This window comes from Ranitomeya variabilis, chromosome 7 (assembly GCF_051348905.1).
Source record: "Ranitomeya variabilis isolate aRanVar5 chromosome 7, aRanVar5.hap1, whole genome shotgun sequence".
In the NCBI taxonomy this organism is placed as follows: domain Eukaryota; kingdom Metazoa; phylum Chordata; class Amphibia; order Anura; family Dendrobatidae; genus Ranitomeya; species Ranitomeya variabilis.
The window spans coordinates 92,515,594-92,522,102 of NC_135238.1; the positions used below are offsets into that span (position 1 = coordinate 92,515,594).

The following is a 6,509-nucleotide window of genomic DNA, read 5'->3' on the forward strand; positions in this document are numbered from 1 at the left end:
TGTTTCCATCATTATCTCACAAACTTGCCATGGCTACGTCTCTACTGATAGTGCAATTGTGAGATTAAGAGTTTCTTCTGCATAAGAAATGAACCAGTGCTCAGGTTTTAATACATGTGGTAAGCATGTGACCCTGTGGCTTAGTTGGTTAAAGCACCTGTCTTGTAAACGTGAGACCCTGAGTTCAAATCTCAGCAGTGCTTTGTTTTCATCATCTCAGAAACAAACCTCCTATCTTTTCTATCATGCCTACTCTGTATCGTAAGCATGTGGCGCTGTGGCTTAGTTGGTTAAAGCGCCTGTCTTGTAAACAGGAGACACTGAGTTTGAATCTCAGCAGTTCTTTGTTTCCATTATCATCTCACAAATTGACCATGGCTACGTCTCTACTGATAGTGCAATTGTGAGATTAAGAGTTTCTTCTGCATAAGAAATGAACCAGTGCTCAGGTTTTAATGCATGTTGTAAGCATGTGACCCTGTGGCTTAGTTGGTTAAAGCACCTGTCTTGTAAACGTGAGACCCTGAGTTCAAATCTCAGCAGTGCTTTGTTTTCATCATCTCAGAAACAAACCTCCTATCTTTTCTATCATGCCTACTCTGTATCGTAAGCATGTGGTGCTGTGGCTTAGTTGGTTAAAGCGCCTGTCTTGTAAACAGGAGACACTGAGTTTGAATCTCAGCAGTTCTTTGTTTCCATCATCATCTCACAAATTTACCATGGCTACGTCTCTACTGATAGTGCAATTGTGAGATTAAGAGTTTCTTCTGCATAAGAAATGAACCAGTGCTCAGGTTTTAATACATGTGGTAAGCATGTGACCCTGTGGCTTAGTTGGTTAAGGCGACTGTCTTGTAAACAAGAGACACTGAGTTGAAATATCAGCAGAGCTTTGTTTTCATCATCTCAGAAACAAACTTGCTATCTTTTCAATCATTCCTAATGTTTCCTACTTTTGTCCTTGCCGTGGCATTCCTTCTATCTGCCTATTCTGTATCATAAGCATGTGGCACTGTGGCTTAGTTGGTTAAAGCGCCTGTCTTGTAAACAAGAGACACTGAGTTGAAATCTCAGCAGTGCTTTGTTTTCATCATCTCAGAAACAAACTTGCTATCTTTTCAATCATTCCTAATGTTTCCTACTTTTGTCCTTGCCGTGGCATTCCTTCTATCTGCCTATTCTGTATCATAAGCATGTGGCACTGTGGCTTAGTTGGTTAAAGCGCCTGTCTTGTAAACAGGAGACACTGAGTTTGAATCTCAGCAGTTCTTTGTTTCCATCATCATCTCACAAATTTACCATGGCTACGTCTCTACTGATAGTGCAATTGTGAGATTAAGAGTTTCTTCTGCATAAGAAATGAACCAGTGCTCAGGTTTTAATGCATGTTGTAAGCATGTGACCCTGTGGCTTAGTTGGTTAAAGCACCTGTCTTGTAAACGTGAGACCCTGAGTTCAAATCTCAGCAGTGCTTTGTTTTCATCATCTCAGAAACAAACCTCCTATCTTTTCTATCATGCCTACTCTGTATCGTAAGCATGTGGTGCTGTGGCTTAGTTGGTTAAAGCGCCTGTCTTGTAAACAGGAGACATTGAGTTTGAATCTCAGCAGTTCTTTGTTTCCATCATCATCTCACAAATTTACCATGGCTACGTCTCTACTGATAGTGCAATTGTGAGATTAAGAGTTTCTTCTGCATAAGAAATGAACCAGTGCTCAGGTTTTAATGCATGTTGTAAGCATGTGACCCATGTGGCTTAGTTGGTTAAAGCACCTGTCTTGTAAACGTGAGACCCTGAGTTCAAATCTCAGCAGTGCTTTGTTTTCATCATCTCAGAAACAAACCTCCTATCTTTTCTATCATGCCTACTCTGTATCGTAAGCATGTGGTGCTGTGGCTTATTTGGTTAAAGCGCCTGTCTTGTAAAAAGGAGACACTGAGTTTGAATCTCAGCAGTTCTTTGTTTCCATCATGATCTCACAAATTTACCATGGCTACGTCTCTACTGATAGTGCAATTGTGAGATTAAGAGTTTCTTCTGCATAAGAAATGAACCAGTGCTCAGGTTTTAATACATGTGGTAAGCACGTGACCCTGTGGCTTAGTTGGTTAAAGCGCCTGTCTTGTAAACAAGAGACACTGAGTTGAAATCTCAGCAGTGCTTTGTTTTCATCATCTCAGAAACAAACTTGCTATCTTTTCAATCATTCCTAATGTTTCCTACTTTTGTCCTTGCCGTGGCATTCCTTCTATCTGCCTATTCTGTATCATAAGCATGTGGCACTGTGGCTTAGTTGGTTAAGGCGACTGTCTTGTAAACAAGAGACACTGAGTTGAAATCTCAGCAGTGCTTTGTTTTATCATCTCAGAAACAAACTTGCTATCTTTTCAATCATTCCTAATGTTTCCTACTTTTGTCCTTGCCGTGGCATTCCTTCTATCTGCCTATTCTGTATCATAAGCATGTGGCACTGTGGCTTAGTTGGTTAAAGCGCCTGTCTTGTAAACAGGAGACACTGAGTTTGAATCTCAGCAGTTCTTTGTTTCCATCATCATCTCACAAATTTACCATGGCTACGTATCTACTGATAGTGCAATTGTGAGAATAAGAGTTTCTTCTGCATAAGAAATGAACCAGTGCTCAGGTTTTAATACATGTGGTAAGCATGTGACCCTGTGGCTTAGTTGGTTAAAGCACCTGTCTTGTAAACGTGAGACCCTGAGTTCAAATCTCAGCAGTGCTTTGTGTTCATCATCTCAGAAACAAACCTCCTATCTTTTCTATCATGCCTACTCTGTATCGTAAGCATGTGGCGCTGTGGCTTAGTTGGTTAAAGCGCCTGTCTTGTAAACAGGAGACACTGAGTTTGAATCTCAGCAGTTCTTTGTTTCCATTATCATCTCACAAATTGACCATGGCTACGTCTCTACTGATAGTGCAATTGTGAGATTAAGAGTTTCTTCTGCATAAGAAATGAACCAGTGCTCAGGTTTTAATACTTGTGGTAAGCATGTGACCCTGTGGCTTAGTTGGTTAAGGCGACTGTCTTGTAAACAAGAGACACTGAGTTGAAATATCAGCAGAGCTTTGTTTTCATCATCTCAGAAACAAACTTGCTATCTTTTCAATCATTCCTAATGTTTCCTACTTTTGTCCTTGCCGTGGCATTCCTTCTATCTGCCTATTCTGTATCATAAGCATGTGGCACTGTGGCTTAGTTGGTTAAAGCGCCTGTCTTGTAAACAAGAGACACTGAGTTGAAATCTCAGCAGTGCTTTGTTTTCATCATCTCAGAAACAAACTTGCTATCTTTTCAATCATTCCTAATGTTTCCTACTTTTGTCCTTGCCGTGGCATTCCTTCTATCTGCATATTCTGTATCTTAAGCATGTGGCACTGTGGCTTAGTTGGTTAAAGCGCCTGTCTTGTAAACAAGAGACACTGAGTTGAAATCTCAGCAGTGCTTTGTTTTCATCATCTCAGAAACAAACTTCCTATCTTTTCAATCATTCCTAATGTTTCCTACTTTTGTCCTTGCCGTGGCATTCCTTCTATCTGCCTATTCTGTATCATAAGCATGTGGCACTGTGGCTTAGTTGGTTAAAGCGCCTGTCTTGTAAACAAGAGACACTGAGTTGAAATCTCAGCAGTGCTTTGTTTTCATCATCTCAGAAACAAACTTGCTATCTTTTCAATCATTCCTAATGTTTCCTACTTTTGTCCTTGCCGTGGCATTCCTTCTATCTGCCTATTCTGTATCATAAGCATGTGGCACTGTGGCTTAGTTGGTTAAAGCGCCTGTCTTGTAAACAGGAGACACTGAGTTTGAAATTCAGCAGTTCTTTGTTTCCATCATCATCTCACAAATTTACCATGGCTACGTATCTACTGATAGTGCAATTGTGAGATTAAGAGTTTCTTCTGCATAAGAAATGAACCAGTGCTCAGGTTTTAATACATGTGGTAAGCACGTGACCCTGTGGCTTAGTTGGTTAAAGCGCCTGTCTTGTAAACAAGAGACACTGAGTTGAAATCTCAGCAGTGCTTTGTTTTCATCATCTCAGAAACAAACTTGCTATCTTTTCAATCATTCCTAATGTTTCCTACTTTTGTCCTTGCCGTGGCATTCCTTCTATCTGCATATTCTGTATCATAAGCATGTGGCACTGTGGCTTAGTTGGTTAAAGCGCCTGTCTTGTAAACAAGAGACACTGAGTTGAAATCTCAGCAGTGCTTTGTTTTCATCATCTCAGAAACAAACTTCCTATCTTTTCAATCATTCCTAATGTTTCCTACTTTTGTCCTTGCCGTGGCATTCCTTCTATCTGCCTATTCTGTATCATAAGCATGTGGCACTGTGGCTTAGTTGGTTAAAGCGCCTGTCTTGTAAACAAGAGACACTGAGTTGAAATCTCAGCAGTGCTTTGTTTTCATCATCTCAGAAACAAACTTGCTATCTTTTCAATCATTCCTAATGTTTCCTACTTTTGTCCTTGCCGTGGCATTCCTTCTATCTGCCTATTCTGTATCATAAGCATGTGGCACTGTGGCTTAGTTGGTTAAAGCGCCTGTCTTGTAAACAGGAGACACTGAGTTTGAAATTCAGCAGTTCTTTGTTTCCATCATCATCTCACAAATTTACCATGGCTACGTATCTACTGATAGTGCAATTGTGAGATTAAGAGTTTCTTCTGCATAAGAAATGAACCAGTGCTCAGGTTTTAATACATGTGGTAAGCACGTGACCCTGTGGCTTAGTTGGTTAAAGCGCCTGTCTTGTAAACAAGAGACACTGAGTTGAAATCTCAGCAGTGCTTTGTTTTCATCATCTCAGAAACAAACTTGCTATCTTTTCAATCATTCCTAATGTTTCCTACTTTTGTCCTTGCCGTGGCATTCCTTCTATCTGCCTATTCTGTATCATAAACATGTGGCACTGTGGCTTAGTTGGTTAAAGCGCCTGTCTTGTAAACAGGAGACCCTGAGTTCGAATCTCAGCAGTGCCTTGTTTCCATCATTATCTCACAAACTTGCCATGGCTACGTCTCTACTGATAGTGCAATTGTGAGATTAAGAGTTTCTTCTGCGTAAGAAATGAACCAGTGCTCAGGTTGTAAGCATGTGACCCTGTGGCTTAGTTGGTTAAAGCACCTGTCTTGTAAACGTGAGACCCTGAGTTCAAATCTCAGCAGTGCTTTGTTTTCATCATCTCAGAAACAAACCTCCTATCTTTTCTATCATGCCTACTCTGTATCGTAAGCATGTGGTGCTGTGGCTTAGTTGGTTAAAGCGCCTGTCTTGTAAACAGGAGACACTGAGTTTGAATCTCAGCAGTTCTTTGTTTCCATCATCACCTCACAAATTTACCATGGCTACGTCTCTACTGATATTGCAATTGTGAGATTAAGAGTTTCTTCTGCATAAGAAATGAACCAGTGCTCAGGTTTTAATACATGTGGTAAGCATGTGACCCTGTGGCTTAGTTGGTTAAGGCGACTGTCTTGTAAACAAGAGACACTGAGTTGAAATATCAGCAGAGCTTTGTTTTCATCATCTCAGAAACAAACTTGCTATCTTTTCAATCATTCCTAATGTTTCCTACTTTTGTCCTTGCCGTGGCATTCCTTCTATCTGCCTATTCTGTATCATAAGCATGTGGCACTGTGGCTTAGTTGGTTAAAGCGCCTGTCTTGTAAACAAGAGACACTGAGTTGAAATCTCAGCAGTGCTTTGTTTTCATCATCTCAGAAACAAACCTCCTATCTTTTTTATCATGCCTACTCTGTATCGTAAGCATGTGACCCTGTGGCTTAGTTGGTTAAGGCGACTGTCTTTTAAACAAGAGACACTGAGTTGAAATCTCAGCAGTGCTTTGTTTTCATCATCTGAGAAACAAACTTCCTACCTTTTCAATCATTCCTAATGTTTCCTACTTTTGTCCTTGCCGTGGCATTCCTTCTATCTGCCTATTCTGTATCATAAGCATGTGGAACTGTGGCTTAGTTGGTTAAAGCGCCTGTCTTGTAAACAAGAGACACTGAGTTGAAATCTCAGCAGTGCTTTGTTTTCATCATCTCAGAAACAAACTTCCTATCTTTTCAATCATTCCTAATGTTTCCTACTTTTGTCCTTGCCGTGGCATTCCTTCTATCTGCCTATTCTGTATCATAAGCATGTGGAACTGTGGCTTAGTTGGTTAAAGCGCCTATCTTGTAAACAAGAGACACTGAGTTGAAATCTCAGCAGTGCTTTGTTTTCATCATCTCAGAAACAAACTTCCTATCTTTTCAATCATTCCTAATGTTTCCTACTTTTGTCCTTGCCGTGGCATTCCTTCTATCTGCCTATTCTGTATCATAAGCATGTGGAACTGTGGCTTAGTTGGTTAAAGCGCCTGTCTTGTAAACAAGAGACACTGAGTTGAAATCTCAGCAGTGCTTTGTTTTCATCATCTCAGAAACAAACTTCCTATCTTTTCTATCTGCTTATTCTGTATCGTAAGCATGT

The 6,509-nt window shown here is 40.4% G+C and overlaps 1 non-coding gene across 1 annotated transcript; it reads left to right on the forward strand.

The window, feature by feature from the left end:
- Positions 1–4,934: 4,934 nt before the first annotated feature.
- On the forward strand, positions 4,935–5,008 carry TRNAT-UGU (transfer RNA threonine (anticodon UGU)). Its single transcript has one exon. It is a non-coding gene; the product is annotated as a tRNA-Thr (tRNA).
- Positions 5,009–6,509: the final 1,501 nt, after the last annotated feature.